General features: G+C 45.5%; 1 long non-coding RNA gene across 1 annotated transcript; it reads left to right on the plus strand.

The window, feature by feature from the left end:
* Positions 1 to 3,931: 3,931 nt before the first annotated feature.
* On the plus strand, positions 3,932 to 14,091 carry LOC138761563 (uncharacterized). The gene is made up of 4 exons (XR_011356368.1): positions 3,932 to 4,499; positions 4,952 to 5,252; positions 5,478 to 5,535; positions 13,098 to 14,091. It is a non-coding gene; the product is annotated as an uncharacterized lncRNA (long non-coding RNA).
* Positions 14,092 to 17,628: the final 3,537 nt, after the last annotated feature.

The following is a 17,628-nucleotide window of genomic DNA, read 5'->3' on the forward strand; positions in this document are numbered from 1 at the left end:
GGAGCCGAACAGGTGTGTGGGTATGACAACGGCTCTGTATACACTAATCTTTGTGAAGTTTTTCAGTTGGTTGTTTTTCCAGACTCTTTTGTGTAGTCTTCCAAAGGCACTATTTGCCTTGGCGAGTCTGTTGTCTATCTCGTTGTCGATCCTTGCATCTGATGAAATGGTGCAGCCGAGATAGGTAAACTGGTTGACCATTTTGAGTTTTGTGTGCCCGATGGAGATGTTGGGGGGCTGGTAGTCATGGTGGGGAGCTGGCTGATGGAGGACCTCAGTTTTCTTCAGACTGACTTCCAGGCCAAACATTTTGGCAGTTTCCGCAAAACAGGACGTCGAGCGCTGAAGAGCTGGCTCTGAATGGGCAACTAAAGCGGCATCGTCTGCAAAGAGTAGTTCACGGACAAGTTTCTCTTGTGTCTTGGTGTGAGCTTGCAGGCGCCTCAGATTGAAGAGACTGCCATCCGTACGGTACCGGATGTAAACAGCGTCTTCATTGTTTAGGTCTTTCATGGCTTGGTTCAGCATCATGCTGAAGAAGATTGAAAAGAGGGTTGGTGCGAGAACACAGCCTTGCTTCATGCCATTGTTAATGGAGAAGGGATCAGAGAGCTCATTGCTGTATCTGACCCGACCTTGTTGGTTTTCGTGCAGTTGGATAACCATGTTGAGGAACTTTGGGGGGCACCCGATGCGCTCTAGTATTTACCAAAGCCCTTTCCTGCTCACGGTGTCGAAAGCTTTGGTGAGGTCATCAAAGGTGATGTAGAGTCCTTTGTTTTGTTCTCTGCACTTTTCTTGGAGCTGTCTGAGGGCAAAGACCATGTCAGTAGTTCCTCTGTTTGCGCGAAAGCCGCACTGTGATTCTGGGAGAATATTCTCGGCGGCACTAGGTATTATTCTACCTAGGAGAATCCTAGCGAAGATTTTGCCTTCAATGGAGAGCAGCGTGATTCCCCTGTAATTTGACCAGTCTGATTTCTCTCCTTTGTTTTTGTACAGGGTGATGATGATGGCATCACGAAGGTCCTGAGGCAGTTTTTCTTGGTCCCAGCAAAGCTTGAAAAACTCATGCAGTTTACAATAAGCACAAAAATTAGCAATAATGTGAGCAACCAACGGAGAATATTGTGGTCCAATCCCCCAAATGTATCATTTAACCATGAAAAAGGATTCCAATCAAGGCTCAAACTATCCTTGTGGGCCACAATACCCAGACACTGAAGCTCACAAACAGATTTTTGAAACATGCGTATTATATTAGATATATTAGTGGATACATCGGGCCGTGTCCCCCACGAGCAACTCCCTTGGAACGTCCTTGACATTACAAATCCAATTACTGGCATCAAAACAGCGGTTAAGCCAGATCAGCAGGAGTGCAAGACGGAGGACCTGGAACAGAGAAGCCTGACATATGTCACTCACGATGCCGTAAGCGTTCAGTGTTTAAACAGACTAAACCACCCTGTCCCTCAATAGCTACCCACCGAGTGTTACCCTGGGCAGGTGTCACTATTTCCCCTTTTACAGGAGGGCCACTACCTGTTGGTGCCACCCATACCTTTTGTCCGGCATTCTCTAGCTCGGGAATGGGGGGCAATGACTGTTTTTCCTCTGGAATAGGCTGTAATTCAGAAGCGTGAAGAAATCGGTGGAAAGGTGCACCTCCCTTCAAAGGGCAATGATTCAAATTGTCGACTGCCTGCTGCAGCGCATGGAACCACCCCTTCAGGGTCCCCAGTGGTGTTAACAAACGAATTTGTTCCTTCAGTAAGCCATTCATTAGTTCAACTAACCCGGCAGCCTGCGGGTAATAAGGAATATGGTGGACCCATAAAATACTGTTGTCAGCTGCCCAATCACTTCCCAGAGAAGCGCGAGCCATTATCAGACTGAATTTCCTCTTCAGTGATGTACCGAACCACCTCAGACACCTCACGAAGTATAGCCACTGGTGAGCCTTCTTTGTGATTGCATCAACGTGGAGGCTCCAAGACAGATCCTCAGAGATTTTGACATCCAGGAATTTCCTTGATCCTCACCACTACTGAGCTCTCAATGAGCCCTCAAGGTTCATCCAGACATGGCAGTAAATGTGAGAGTGTAGCAGGCCAAGTGGTTGAGCGAGTAAACAGGGCAAATCACTGCAACACGTGGCCAGTCCAAGATGGGGTGGGCTCCCCTTCACTGATGAGGAGGAGGATACATCGAGTGACACTTGCGGGCTAAGTAGCTCCCCACTTCCACATAGTGGGCAGCCAGTTAGAGAGTGACTCCGTGGTGCAATGACGTCACTTCCGTAAACCATCGACACGTCACCAGAAGAGGACAGGCCAGCGCAGGGACGTGATGAATTCAAACTAATAGTCAATCTTTGGTTCACCCTCACACTGTGTGAATGTCTCCTTACTCGGAAGCGCTGCCACAGTGATTCCATTAAAGGAGGAGCTGCCTCCACAACATTCCCAGGCAGTTCGTTCCATATCGCAACCACTCTCTGGGTGGACCTGAAATCTCCAGTTCCCCTCAAACCTTCTCCTCACCTCACACTGATGGACTTTAATTTAACGTGGCTGCTTTGGAGGTTCACCCCCCTCCCCTCGTCGGACCCGAACCCCGCACACCCTCACTGAGAGCAGCTTCCCATTTCCCTTTCTGAAGTTCCACTTTTGAAACCCCAACATGAATTCTGCCTGACGCGTTGCCCCATTTCGGGCCAGTTTCCACACCTCCCCCCCCCCATTTCCCTTCTTTATTCCCCATTTTGCTGCTTTATTTTGCCCCTTTATTCCCCCTTTGCTGCTCTACTCCCCCTTCGCTGCTTTAACCCCCTCCCCACGCTACTTTATCCCCCTCCCCACACTACTTTATCCCTCCCTTCACTGCTTTAACCTTCCTTTCGCTGCTTTATTTCCCCCCTTCGCACACCCCCTTCGTAGCTTTATCACTCCTTCCCTTCGTGGCTTTATGCCCCCCTTCCCTTCGCGGCATTATATCATCCCCTCCCTTCGCGGCTTTATTCCCCCACCCCCTCTCCCTCCCTTCCTTCGTGGCTTTATTCCCCCCCCCCTCCTTCACGGCTTCATCCCCCCCCCTTCACGGCTTCATCCCCCGTCCCCTCCCCTGTCCCCTCCCCCCCCTCGCGGCTTCATTCCCCCGTCCCCTCCCCCCCTTCGCGGCTTCATTCCTCCGTCCCCTCCCCCCCTTCGCGGCTTCATTCCCCCATCCCATCCCCTCCCCCCCTCCTTCACGGCTTTATCCCCCCCCTCCTTCGCGGCTGTAGAGCTCGTCGACTTGTTGATCCAAACCAAAGCTTTTATTAGCAAAAGACAGGAGCTCTTCACAGGTGGCCGACCAGTCCGGAATGATCCGACCTGGCTTGGCACACAACCCTTTAAGGCTCTCAGCCAATCGCTCTCAGCTCTCAGCCAATCGCTGTAAGCACAGTCTAGATACTGTAACTATATACACTATATACATTGGTGATAGATCTGTACTATCGGCTTTATCCCCCCTCCTTCGCGGCTTTATCCCTTCCCTCTCCTTTCCTTTGCGGCTTTATCCCTCCCCTCCCCTTTGCGGCTTTATCCCTCCCCTCTCCTTCGCGGCTTTATGCCTTCCCTTTCCTTCGCGGCTTTATCCCTCCCCTTCCCTTCGCGGCTTTATCCCTTCCCCTTTCCTTCGCGGCTTTATCCCTCCCCTCCCCTCCTTCACGGCTTTATCCCCCCCCACTTCGCGGCTTTATCCCCCCCTCCCTCGCGGCTTTATCCCCCCCTCCCCCCTCCTTCGCGGCTTTATCCCCCCCTCCCCCCTCCTTCGCGGCTTTATTCCCCCCTCTTTCGCGGCTTTATCCCCCCCTCCTTCGCGGCTTTATCCCCCCCCCTTTCGCGGCTCCCTCCCCTCCCCTTTGCGGATTTATCCCTCCCCTCCCCTTCGCGGCTTTATCTCCCTCCTCCCTCCTTCGCGGCTTCCTCCCCTCCCCTTCGCGGCTTTATCCCTCCCCACCCCTTCGCGGCTTTATCCCTCTCCCCACCCCTTCGCGGCTTTATCCCTCTCTCCCCCCCTTCGCGGCTTTATCCCCCTCCCCCCCTCGCAGCTTTATCCCCCGCCCCCCCCTTCGCGGCTTTAACCCCCGCCCCCCCCGCTGCTTTATCTCTCCCCCCCCCCGCTGCTTTATCTCTCCCCCCCCCCCCGCTGCTTTATCTCCCCCTAACCGCCCCCAATGAAACATTTCGCCTCCCCGGGGACAAATTCAACCACCCGGAAACGGCTGGGGAACCCCCTGTACGTCGGGACGGCCCGGGCCTGGCCGCTCTTCTGATGGACAGCTCCCTCTGCCCCGCCTCCTGGGCTGGGGCTGTCCCGTCACGTGACGGCTGCACCTGGCCAAGGGACGTGCGCACCGACATCACAGAGCCCGTTTCAGGGAGGAGCTGCCCGGGTTGGTGGAGGTGAAACTTACCCCGGACGGGCGCAGCGGCAGCCGCTGCCCTAAGGTAGAGCCGGTGCTGCCGGGGGTCGAGCGCCACCAATGTCCGGTCGGGTCCTCGTCACACGGGCGGGGCGTGGGGGGGTAATCAGGGAGAAGGGTCCCTGACAACGCCGTAGCCAGTGAGTGTGTCCGGCTGCAGGGTGGGTCCCCCTGCAGTGGGGATAAGGGGGAGTGGGGGTTGAAGGAGAAGGGGGAGGTGTGAGGGTCCTTGTCAATGGTGTGGGTGGTGATTGTGTCCTATGTCCCTGGGCCAGAATAATAATGACCATCAGTGAAGGTGAAGACCCCATTAGGTACCATCCATGAAACTCTTTCCCTGTGTCTTTGTGAGGCGGACAAAAATTCTCCACCTTGTCCAGTGCCCCTCACACAAATGAGCCCTCAGCGAGGAACGAACTCGACCAGTCCTCTCACCATGATAAAAATAGGGAATTAGATTTTCGATTCCGATTTCAGATTTTTTATCGGAGAACAAGCATGACATCACATACAAGCCTGAGATTCAGTCTATCACACAATGCTAAAAGGGTGTATAAACCTTTGGAGTGTACACCTCGAACAGCATTGGGACTCTACGGACACGTGGGAGCTCCTGAAGGAGACGAGGTCATTGCTCCGAGACCAGATTCAAACACTGGAAGAGAGCTCAAACGTGTGTGCAGTGTGTACCTCCCTGACAATCGGCAAAGAGGAAGGAAGTGCAGGAAACCGCTTCCATCAGCACGGAGACTGAGTTGACAACCCTCGGCGCTGTAAGGTGAATGCAATGCGGCGGGCCACTGTGAGAACCCTTTCTGCCCCATGGTCATCGGACATGACCTCCAGGGATTTCTCCTGCTTTGTATCATCAACCTTGCAGTGATGCATTGTGGGTGTTGCCCTGCCACAAGCAGAGTGGTTCCAGCTGCGTGGGGAATTATGGGTATGGAAGATGGCCATTGATCCAACTTTGACCATCCCTTTTTTTTCTGTTATTCAAAAGGCGGACAAGTGAATTGTGCCAGTTTGGTTCTACAGACCTTCCCAGGATCCAAAACCTGGTAGGTAAAATAAGAAATATATAATTAAAGCAGAAAACATGAAAATTCAGGCAGCATCCAAGTCAGTGGTGCTCAACCTTTTTCTTCCACTCACATACCACTTTAAATAATCCCTTACATTGGATGGCATAGGTGCTCTGTGGTTAGCAAGGGATTACTTCTCGTGGTTTGTGAGTGGAAAAATAAAGGATGAAAACTATTGGTCTCAGGGCTTGCACTCCCTGTATTGACAATTCTTTTCCTCCTGTTAAGAGCCCAGAGAACCCCAAAACCCAGCAGCAATAGATATTCACCAAGATAAATCTTAAACAAAAGTTGCTTTTAATTATCTTTAAACATGAAAACAGAATCACCCTTTAACTTTTATCACTATTGACTTAACTAACCTAACTTAACCCCCTTCTAATTCTAAGCGCACGTGTATGTAATGTGTGTGTAAGTTCAGAAAGGTTCTTTGATTCACAGTCCAATCTCATTTCTCATTCCCCCAACTTCACTGGTTGTAGGCAATTCTTATACTGTGAACAGAATTTAACATTTCTGAAGTTCACCAGGTTTTGGTGCTTGAAAGATAAATGGTTACCACTCAGGAAAGTTCTTGTCAGTTTTCAGAGAGAGATTTGTTGTTCCTAGTCACAAACTGATCCCTTTTAATCAGCAACATCAGTGTCTTGCCAAAGAAACTTGCTCCGTCAGGGTTTTCCAGGTGATGACCTCTTTCTTTCAGGTCACCACAGAGTTCCTTTTTGTTTCCCTTATTTTAAGTGAAATTAGGCAATCAGTCCTCTCCTCTTTCATGAACCACAAGGGCTTTGACCAGGCTGAACTAAGCACTCACAACCAAATGGGGTTTCTCTACAAGCTTTACAGCATGTCCTGTTCCAATCCCAGTTGCTGCTGCTGACTGTAGCACGGCAAAACTGATCTCTCTCCGAGAAAAAATTGTTCAACTCTCTCTGCTTGCAAAAACACATGAAACAAGCTGAACTCCCAGACAGCCTGCTGCTCCAAACTACTCTCCAATCTCTTTCATCTGTTGCTTTTCAAAACAACAATCCATTAGTGAAGTTTCCTGGGCACTCCCCATAGGTTTTGCAAAGGCCGCCAGGAGTCACCCTGTCTGGCATGAGCAGAGCTCCAGTATTTTAAATAAGATCTGTTTTGAAGTGTTTGTATTTCACCTACACTAAAAAAAACCTGCCACAATTTGTCTCCCAAAAACATATCTATATACAATACAAACATAACATAATCTCACTCTTTCCCCCTTCAAAGTAATTTTAACTCTTGATTTAAAATTCAGTTATAACTAAACTGACTTTAAAATCACTAAAGAGATAACAATACACAATGTATCTTTTCTTTGGCTTGGCTTCGCGGACGAAGATTTATGGAGGGGGTAAATGTCCACGTCAGCTGCAGGCTCGTTTGTGGCTGACAAGTCCGATGCGGGACAGGCAGACACGGTTGCAGCGGTTGCAGGGGAAAATTGGTTGGTTGGGGTTGGGTGTTGGGTTTTTCCTCCTTTGCCTTTTGTCAGTGAGGTGGGCTCTGCGGTCTTCTTCAAAAGAGGTTGCTGCCTGCCAAACTGTGAGGCGCCAAGATGCACGGTTTGAGGCGATATCAGCCCACTGGCGGTGGTCAATGTGGCAGGCACCAAGAGATTTCTTTAGGCAGTCCTTGTACCTTTTCTTTGGTGCACCTCTGTCACGGTGGCCAGTAGAGAGCTCGCCATATAACACGATCTTGGGAAGGCGATGGTCCTCCATTCTGGAGACGTGACCCACCCAGCGCAGCTGGATCTTCAGCAGCGTGGACTCAATGCTGTCGACCTCTGCCATCTCGAGTACTTCGACGTTAAGGATGAAAGCGCTCCAATGAATGTTGAGGATGGAGCGGAGACAACGCTGGTGGAAGCGTTCTAGGAGCCGTAGGTGATGCCGGTAGAGGACCCATGATTCGGAGCCAAACTGGAGTGTGGGTATGACAACGGCTCTGTATACGCTTATCTTTGTGAGGTTTTTCAGTTGGTTGTTTTTCTAGACTCTTTTGTGTAGTCTTCCAAAGGCGCTATTTGCCTTGGCGAGTCTGTTGACTATCTCACCTAATGTTAAGAGTATTTTTATACATGATCAATTTTAACATCTTGACAAACAATCTATCACATTATTTATGCCTTTGATATTATCAATTTGCAGATTATGTTCTCTAATATTAAACTCCAGTTTAACAATCTTCTGTTTTTATTCTTCATTTTATTCAAAAACACCAGAGGATTGTGGTCAGTAAATATCATAATTGGTTCATGAGAGGTTCCGAAATATACATCAAAACTCTGCAGAGCATGTATTATAGACAACAGTTCCTTCTCAAGAGTGGAATAGTTCCTTTGATGAACATTGAGTTTTTTTGAAAAGTAAGCAACTGGATGGTCAATTTCTTTATGTTTTTGTAAAATTGCACCTGATGCCCCCTCTCTGGCCTTCAGTGGTAAAGAAAATGGTCTGTCAAAATCAGGAGATTTTAAAACATAAATTTCTCCCCTTTCTTCAAAAGATTGGTTGAAGGAAGAGCAACCTCAGCAAAATTTCCTATAATGTCCTGCCATTCCTAAAAAACTTATCACTGCTTTCTTGCCATTGGGAATAGGAAACTTAGAAATTTCATTCACCCTAGCTTGAATAGGTGCAACTTTGCCATGACCAACTACATGACCTAAGTATCTTACAATGGCATTTGCAAATTAACTTTCTGCTAAATTAACACCTAAGTTTGCTTTGGAGAATCTTGCAAACAGTTTGTCCAATTCCCTTAGATGTTCGTCCCATGTTTCACTTTTTGTGACCAAGTCATCAATATAAGCATCTATATGTGTTAACATTTGGATTACCGAATTAATCATCCTTTGGAGTGTTGCAGGGGCATTTTTCATGCCAAACGTTAACATTTTATACTCATATAAACCAGATGGAGTTACAAAAGCCAAAATATTCTTTCAACTCTCAGAGGCACATACCAGTAACCCTTCAACAAATCCAACTTAGTAAGAAATTTAGCTTTCCCAATTTTATCAATACAGTCATCTATTCTCAGAATAGGATAAGCATCTGTTTTAGTTACTGAATTAACCTTCTTGTAATCTATACAGAACTTAAATCTCCATCTGGTTTCACTACCACAACACAAGGAGAACTCTAATCTGAGTTCAAAGGCCTAATAATATTATTTTTCAACATATATTCCACCTCCTGATCCATGATTTTACTCTTCTGAATGTTTATTTATATGGGTGCTGTTTTATGGGATTTGCCTCTCCCACATCCACATCATGATAAATCACTGATGTCCTTTTTGGCACATCAGGAAACAAATTTGTATATTTCAAAAGTAATTCTTTCAACTGCATCTGTTCTTGTGACTTAAGATGGCCTAACTTTTCCTCCAAATTTTCCAAAATTGTTGAGTTAGACAGGCACACATGAACCATGGTGTCTTTAAGGTTACCCTCACAAGATTCTGTTTCCATAATCTTATTATCCATAACTTCCACAACCCTGTCAACAATTAACACCTCTGATACAGATTGTTCTCCACTACCCTTATTCTCGTAATAAGTTTTCAACATGTTTATGTGACAAACATGAGTTGGGAATGAAATTAAAACTTCCTGTCTTAAAACTCCTCACTTGAGCTTTCCTGTCAAATAAACGCTTCATTTTACCCTGAGCCATTTTTAAATTCTCTTGAACCAAAGTCCATACTTTTTGTAACCTATCCTTAAATTTTGAAACAAAATCGAGCAAATTCAACTGTGTCCTCATTAACCCACTGTTCTTTTGTCAACATTAAAGATCCTCTAACCTGATGTCCAAAAACAATTTCAAAAGGGCTGAAACCTAATGACTCCTGAACAACCTCCCTTGCTGCAAATAACAATAAATGAATACCTTCGTCTCAATCTTTTCCATTCTCCAGACAATAAATCCTCATCATATTTTTTAAGAGTAGAATGAAATCTTTCCAAAGCTCCCTGAGTTTCAGGATGGTACGCAGATGAAGTGATCCGTTTTATTCCCAACTCATAAATCAACTGCTGAAACAACCAAGGCATAAACTTAGATCCTTGACCACTCTGGATCTCTTTAGGCAATCCAAAAATTGTGAAAGATCTTTCCAAATCCTTTACCACCGTTTTGGCTTTAGTATTTCTCAATGGTATAGCCTCTGGAAATCTTGACACATCCATGACACCCTTACCAGGTTTGGAACATCTGCTCACCTTAAATTCAACTGTCTGAATGCACGCTCCTGGGAAAACCTCCTTTTCTTGTCTCTTTTTCAACACTAGACAATTTGCAATAACATGACCAGGTTTCTTACAAAAATGACATATACACCCAGAAGTTCAGTCCTTTCCCACCTTTTCTCTTAACATTCTCCCCAGACTCACTAGTCTGCTCCAGATAACCTTCTGAACAGGTTTACTAATCTGTTCCACATTAACCCTCTGAACAGGCTTACTGTTTTGAAATGTATTTTTGTGAATCAGGGAATATTCATCCGCTAATCTAGCCATTTCTCTCTCATCCAGGTATAATTTAATCTCATTTGGAACATACCTTTTAATTTCCTCTATCAATCTGTCAAAATCATAATTTATTCCTTTTGAGGCACACCAACGGTCAAAACGTACAGATTTTCCTAGAGCAAAATCCATACAAGATTGGTTCCATGTTTTCAACAAACTCCTAAATTTTTGTCTATATGCTTCTGGAACCAACTCATAAGCTTTCAATACTGCTTGTTTAACAGTATCATAATTTGCTACTTGCTCTGCAGTCAAGCTAGAGTTTGCAATTTGTGCTTTTCTCTTCAATACATTTTGGAGCATAAGAGGGTATATTTCTTTTAGCCATCTTGAGCTCTCAGCAACCTTTTCAAAAAGCTATCTATATCTTCCTCATCAAAAGGAGGCAGGTTTACCTCTCTACTAGGCAAAAACCTCTCCTCAGGAGTTACAGCCTCAATCCTCTTCATCTCAATTTTTATCTTCTCTAATTGAAACCGTATGTCCCTTTCAATCTTTTACAAGTCATATTTTCTTTGTCTTTCATCACCCTTCCTCTGTTTTTCAGCTATCTCTAACATATATCTTCTGTTTTTCAGTCTCCTCTCTTTGTTTTTCAGCCTCTTTGTTTTTCAGCTTGGTCTGCCTCATACTGTCTCTCTTTCTCAGCTTCCAACACCCTCTGTTTCTCTCTTTCCTCTTCCACCTCTTTTTCTCTTTCTTCTTCCACTCTCAATTTCTCCAATTCTAATTGCAATTCAAAAGATCTATCCTCTGGAAATTTTCTTCCTCAACAAATTTTCTCTCACCTATATATTTCACTATAATCCTCTGTATTTGTATTTTCCTCATCCAATCCTTGAATTCAGTCAGCTTTAATGCCTTAAAAATAACCATCAATTCTTCTTTTCCCTTGCACTGCAGCTCTGCAGATAATTGTATCAACATCCATTGTTTTTCCACACATAAGCTTTAATTTAGCTAGAAAAAAACAATTAACTAATAAATGACAGAAACTCCAAAAATTTAAGATCCCAAAACTCCAATTTTCAATCTGAAAGGACAAGTCCCTAAAAATGTTACGAGCCCAGAGGACCCCAAAACCCAGCAGCAATAGATATTCACCAAGACAAATTAAACATGAAAACAGAATCAGGCAATACTTATACTGTGAACAGAATTTAACATTTATGATGTCACCAGGTTCTGGTGCTTGAAAGGTAAATGGTTACTGCTCAGGAAGGTTCTTGTCAATTTTTAGAGAGAGAGAGATGTGTTGTATATTTACTTCCATCAGCCACTTTAGTATCTTGCCGAAGAAACTTGCTCCATCAGGGTTTTCCAGATGATAACCTCTTTCTTTCAGGTCACCACAGAGTTCCTTTTTGTTTCACTTATTTCAAGTGAAATTAGGCAGTCAGTCCTCTCCTCTTGCATAAACCACAAGGGCTTTGACCAGGCTGAATTAAGCACTCACAACCTGTCTTTCAAATGGGGTTTTTCTACAAGCTTGCCAGCTTGTCCTGTTCCAGACCCAGCTGTTGCTGCTGACTGTAGCACTGCAAAACTGATCTCTCTCTCTCTCTCTCTCTCTCTTTCTCTCTCTTAGAACAGCAAGCTGCACTCCCCCAGACAGACTTCTCTCCGATCTCTTTCATCTGTTCCTTTTCAAAACAACAATCCATTAGTGAAGTCTCTTGGACACTCCCCAAACACAATATAATCTGTCACAGTTATCATAAAAGTCTTAATGTCTTATTCCTCAATCTTTGACTCCTGGCTGGTTTGCCAAATGTATTGAAACTGCCACTTCCGATGCAAAGATCACAGCACACAGAACTGGTCCAGTTAACTCTTTATTGGACACCAAATTAACCTGAGAGAACCCTTACTGCTTTCAGCCTCGAAAGCAGTCTCCAGAGGTCTCTATTTAACAGGGATGCATCAACTTTTATACACTCGAGAAAACAAGTTGAACTAAAAGATTACATCATTATTCTACATACAAGGTAAATTACCATTGCATTACAAGGTAAATCATACCCCTTGTAGCCCCCTCCCCAATATCCCTGTATTAAGGTTGAATAATAAGAACACTGAGTTGCATTTACTCCACATAATGTCGGTCTCTTTTCCTGATTGTCCTCCAGTTCAGGCTGTTCCTCCAGTTTTTTTTTACTTTCTTCTTTAGTTATCCTCACTGCCTGACACGCTTTCCTCAGTCTCTCTCCTGTCCTGAAATGCTTCAGTATCTCCACCTCCTTTTGTTCTCGTTTTTTGAATTTACCCTTAGGTTTATAATTCCTAATTTCAAAATACATGCATATCAAAGGTGTCTTCTCTTGGCCACTGGATTGACAGCTTTTTTGTTCCTTTGTCCCATTTTTCAGATGTTTTTATGATATTGTTTTTAAATACTGGGAACTTTTAACTTAATATTTTAACTGCAGTTGCTTTATTTATTGTACTATTTTGTTCTTCTCACTTCATCAGTTAGTCCAGTCGTAGTCTTTTATTTCTGTCCCGTCCACTCTTTGCAGTTATTATGCTATTTTCAATGCTACTTTTTACCTAACACTTTGTGGTTTTTATTGTCCAATTGATCCTAATTTTGTCTATCTCACCTGTTCTGCCTGCGCAGACCCCTATTTATCTAGGGTGGTATCCACAGGATGCCTTGTATGAGCAGACCCCTATTTACTTAGGGAGGTATCCACAAGACACCTCATCCGTTCAGACCCCTATTTACCAAGGACTTGCCAACACCATGTAGAATTTTTCCTTTAATCAAACTCTACCCTTTATTACTACTCATCCCACTGCGCAGTTTCCCTGATCAATTCATTGAGCCTCCTTTTAGGTCAATTTGTCAGCAGATTCTTTGGATCAGAGAGACCCTCTGACTGTTTGACATTTCTGTGTTCCCAGAGATGACCTGTTCCCAACAGATTTTAATCCAAATTTAAAGCGAAAACAGCTTACTTTTTTTTTGCAGGTGGCCACCCTTTATCTGTTGGTTTTGAGAAGATCCCCAAGGGACTGGGAAGTGCTCTCGACCAGCCACCTCATTCCTGATAAGTCTTTTTCTGACCCTGCTCACAGTGCCAATTTTGTTGTGGTTTATGAAGTCTAATAACGAAACAGTCAATGTGGAGAATTCTTCAGGAAGGTTTAACCTATATCTGCAAGTAAAGGCTGAGACAAATCAAAGCCTGGACTCTGAAATGCCTGTTGCTATGAGACACTCCCTTTTTTATATTATAGTCCTGATTTAATCACATTTCTGCACCCAGTTATTCATAACCTCATATCTTAACAGGAGGTCATCCCTTGGCTCACCACAATTATTTTCATTATTCTCCATCCATTAATCATATCCAGCCACCTGCTCCCATCTATTCATTACTGTAGCCTTGTGTAGTAAATACGTAATGGATTATTACATTTGTGACAAAATGTGTGTAAATTGTTACATAATAATGGATTAATGAATGGATAATAGCTAGTACGTAGTTCATGTGGTTTATTTTCCAAAGATACTGGGCTCCATTAGCAGTGAGATTGAGTTGAAGAGTAGAGGTCATGTTGCAACTCTACAAATCTCTGGTGAGACCACGATGAGAGTGTTGTGTCCAGTTCTGGTTACCTCATTATCGGAAGGATGTGAATGCTATAGAGAGGCTGCAGAGGAGATTTACCAGGATGTGGCCTGGATTGGAAAATTAATCTTATGGGGCAAGGTTAACATCTGGAATTTTTCTCTTTGAAGCTTAGAAGGTTGAAGAGAAGACTTAATAGATGTCTAAAAGATAAGAGACATAGATGAGGTGGACAGCTAGTGCCTGTTTTCCAGGGCAGGAATAGCAAACACCAGAGGACATTTGTACAGAGTGAAGTTTAGGGGAGACATAAGGGGTCATTTTTTTTCCACAGAGGGTTGTGGGTGCCTGGAATACCTTGCCAGGGTGGTGGTGGTGGCTGATACATCAGGGGCATTGAAGAGACTCTTGGAGAGGCACATGGATGGAAGAAAAATAAAGACTTATGGGGTAGGGAGGGTTAATCCTTTTTTTAGGAAGGAATCTATGGTCGGCACAACATTGAGGGCCAAAGGGCCTGTACTGTGCTGTAGTGTTCTATGTTCCATGGGTCACTGAATGTCCATGGAATCACTGGCTTCCTCCTACCTTTCAAAAATGTCCGGGTCTTGTAGGTTGATTTTATTTTGCAGACATACAGTACGGTAACAGCCCATTTCGGCCCATGAGCCCGTGCCACCCAATTACACCCAATCTGGTACATTTCGAACAGTGGAAGGAAATCCAAGCCCCCGGGGAAACCTACGCAGACATGGGGAGCACAAACAAACTCCTTACAGACAGGGCCGATGCAAACCCCGGTCCCGACTGCTGGTGCTTTAACAGCATTGCACTAACTGCGCCATGCCCAGGTGATATATTTGGGTGACATGGGCCTGTGGGCTAGAAAGGCTTGTTACCATGTTGTGTCTCTTAATTGAAAAATGAACACTGAGACAATCTCTCAGCAACCCATCGGGACTTGAAGTTTTTACTAGCAGGTTTGCAGAAGGACAAAGTTCTGACCAAGAGCACAGCTCAACATCAGGATTAAAATGTACCTTCTCACAGGTTGAAGGATGAGGGTGGGAGGGGGGTTTGATTGAGGTGGATAAGATGATGTGGTGTATAGATGGAGTAAATGCAAGCAGACTTTTTCCACTGAGGTGAGGTTAGACAAGATCCAGAGGGCATGGGTTAATAAGGGTGAAAGGTGAAATGTTTAGGGGGATCATTAGGGGACCTTCACTCAGTGAGTGGTGAGAATGTGGAACGGGCTGCCAGAGGAAGTGGTGAAGGTGCACTCGGTTTTGACATTTCAGAGAAATTTGGACAGATACATGGATAGGAAGGATGTGGGGGTGGGGGGTGGCGATGGTCCGGGTGCAGGTCATTGGGACCAGGCAGAATAATAGCTTGGCACAGACAAGCTTGGCTGATGGGCTTGTTTCTGTGCTCTTGTATCTGTACATGACCTATTTAAAATATGCTTTACAGGGAGCGGATTTATATATGGAAATCTCAAACCCAGCATCGGATCAGACACTGGATGAAAGGATCCCACCCGAAACAGCGACCACTCTTGTTCTCCCGCTAATGTCTCTCTTCCTGCTGAGTTCCTCCATCAGATTGTCTTCACCCCAGACCATGGAATGGGAGCTGACGTTTGGGAAGAGGCTACAAACTCCAGATTGACAGGTAGGGGCAGCAAGATGCACACAACCCACATCACAGTGTCGGCCTGATCCAGTTCCACAGACAGAGAAGACCTCCTACAGAGAGTTTGGCAGGGAAAATGAAATACAGTTCTGTGAGAGAGAGAGTGAAAACAGACCTGGAGAGAGGCATGCAATGTGTTTCTCTGTAGGACCAGGCAAAAAATTTCCATGATTTCCCCATTCCATCTAGAAATCGGTCTACCATGATGCTTTGTGTTTGAAAAGATGCGTACTGCTTTATCATTATTTTGAAATCACGGTAATCCAGAGCCCCAAGTACAGTAAAACCAGGGGGAGAACGATTTGCTGTGTCTTCCAACCTAATGAGACAGAAGCAAAATCGCACTGCTGTGGAGAGACCATTTTTCGCCCCCTCTATGTGCGAGAAGGGATTCACCTTGTCATCCAGGAGGCTCAGACCATGGAGACATCATTTACCTGCTCCCAATGTGGGAAAGGGTTCACTCGATCCTCTAACCTGATGAGGCAACGTCAGGTCCACACAGGGGAGAGGCCCTTCACATGCTCCGAATGTGGGAGAGGGTTCACTCGATCCTCTAACCTGATGAGGCACCATCAGGTCCATACAGAGGAAGGGCCATTCATCTGCACTGACTGTGGGAAGGGGTTCACCCGATCGGCCAACCTGCTGATCCACAAACAGGTCCACACTGGGGAGAAACTGTTTGTCTGCACTGAGTGTGGAAAGGGCTTCTCCCAGTCCTCCAACTTCCTGACCCACCAGCACATCCACACCGGCGAGAGACCCTTCCCCTTCTCTGAATGCGGGAAGGGCTTCACCCGCTCTTCGGACCTGATAATACACCAGCAGATCCACACTGGGGAGCGGCCGTTCACCTGCATTGAATGCGGGAAGGGCTTCACCCAGTCCTCCAACCTGCTTAGACACCAACGGGTGCACACTGGCGAGAGGCCGTTTACCTGCCCTGAGTGCAGGAGGGAATTCACTCGTTCGTCCCACCTGCTGAGACACCAGCAGGTTCACACTGAGGAGAAAGTTTAAATGTGCTGTGGGTTGAATCTTTAACCATAGCAGTGGCCGGGTCAAAGGCAGGTTCACCAGGGGCTTGCAGTCACTGTTGCTGCCCATGGTGCTCAGGACTGAATCCTGGTCATTGGGCATGACTGATATAGGCAATCCCTGTGATCGAGCTAGAGTTTACTGCTTTGAATCTATGACAAATAAAACACTTCCATTTGAAACCCTGTGTCTGCAGCCTTTGACTGATAAAGAATGAGCCCATTCAGGCCATTGATGGTCTGTCAGTATTGGTGCCATTGCCACCACCTCCTCCCATCTTACCCTCAGCCCATAAATACATCCCACACTTGCCTCGCTGAGGCAATGGCTTCCATATCCCTGCCCCTGTGTTATGGAGTCACACACACCAAACAGACCACCACTCTCCAACCAGCCCAGGCCCGAAACCTGAGTTCCCCTTTACTTCCTATGGTTGCTATATGACCTGCTGAGTTTCTCCAGGACTGGTGTGTATTGGACTCAATACCAGAATCTCAATTTAAAGTTAATTTTTAAAAATTAAGCATACAGCATGGTAACAGTTCATTCCGGCCCAATTTACACCCCATTAACCTACATCTCCAGTACATTGTGAACTGGAACCCCAGGGAAAACCCACACAGACAGAGGGAGAACGTACAAACTCTTTACAGACAGAACTAAAATGGCTCTGTTTATACAGGTGCTTCTGAAACAACACCTGTTGGGTTCAGTATCTCAAAAACCGCATGTTTGCACCTTCCTGGCAGAGCCTCCGAGTTCGCTCTGCTGCAGGAGTCATTCAATATAATGGAGGCAAAGTAAAATGGAACAAGCCATCTTTGGGGAGCTGACGAATGATTTCCTAGTGCCGCGGACATGTAGCTTTCATTGTAAATCCACCCCCCTGTTATCCACGGGAAGTGCCTGTGTGATTGTACAATTAAATGTGTGAATTTGGGCAGCGCTGGATGGGTGAGCCACTTATTAAACGCCATTCGTCAGAACGAGCAATTCTCAACGAGCTTCCAGACACATCCTCGAAAAGGAAGAAAAGCAAACTTGAGTTGTGTGGATGATCATTAGTCACGTGATGTGCCACATAAATATTAGACGCCGTTACTGCGTTAAGTTGCCGTCCCGAAACATTGACCATTCTTTTACCCCTCTTCGACCTGCTGATTCTCTCCAGTACATTTGAACTGCATT

Source organism: Narcine bancroftii, chromosome 4, assembly GCF_036971445.1.
Source record: "Narcine bancroftii isolate sNarBan1 chromosome 4, sNarBan1.hap1, whole genome shotgun sequence".
NCBI classification, from domain to species: Eukaryota; Metazoa; Chordata; class Chondrichthyes; order Torpediniformes; family Narcinidae; genus Narcine; species Narcine bancroftii.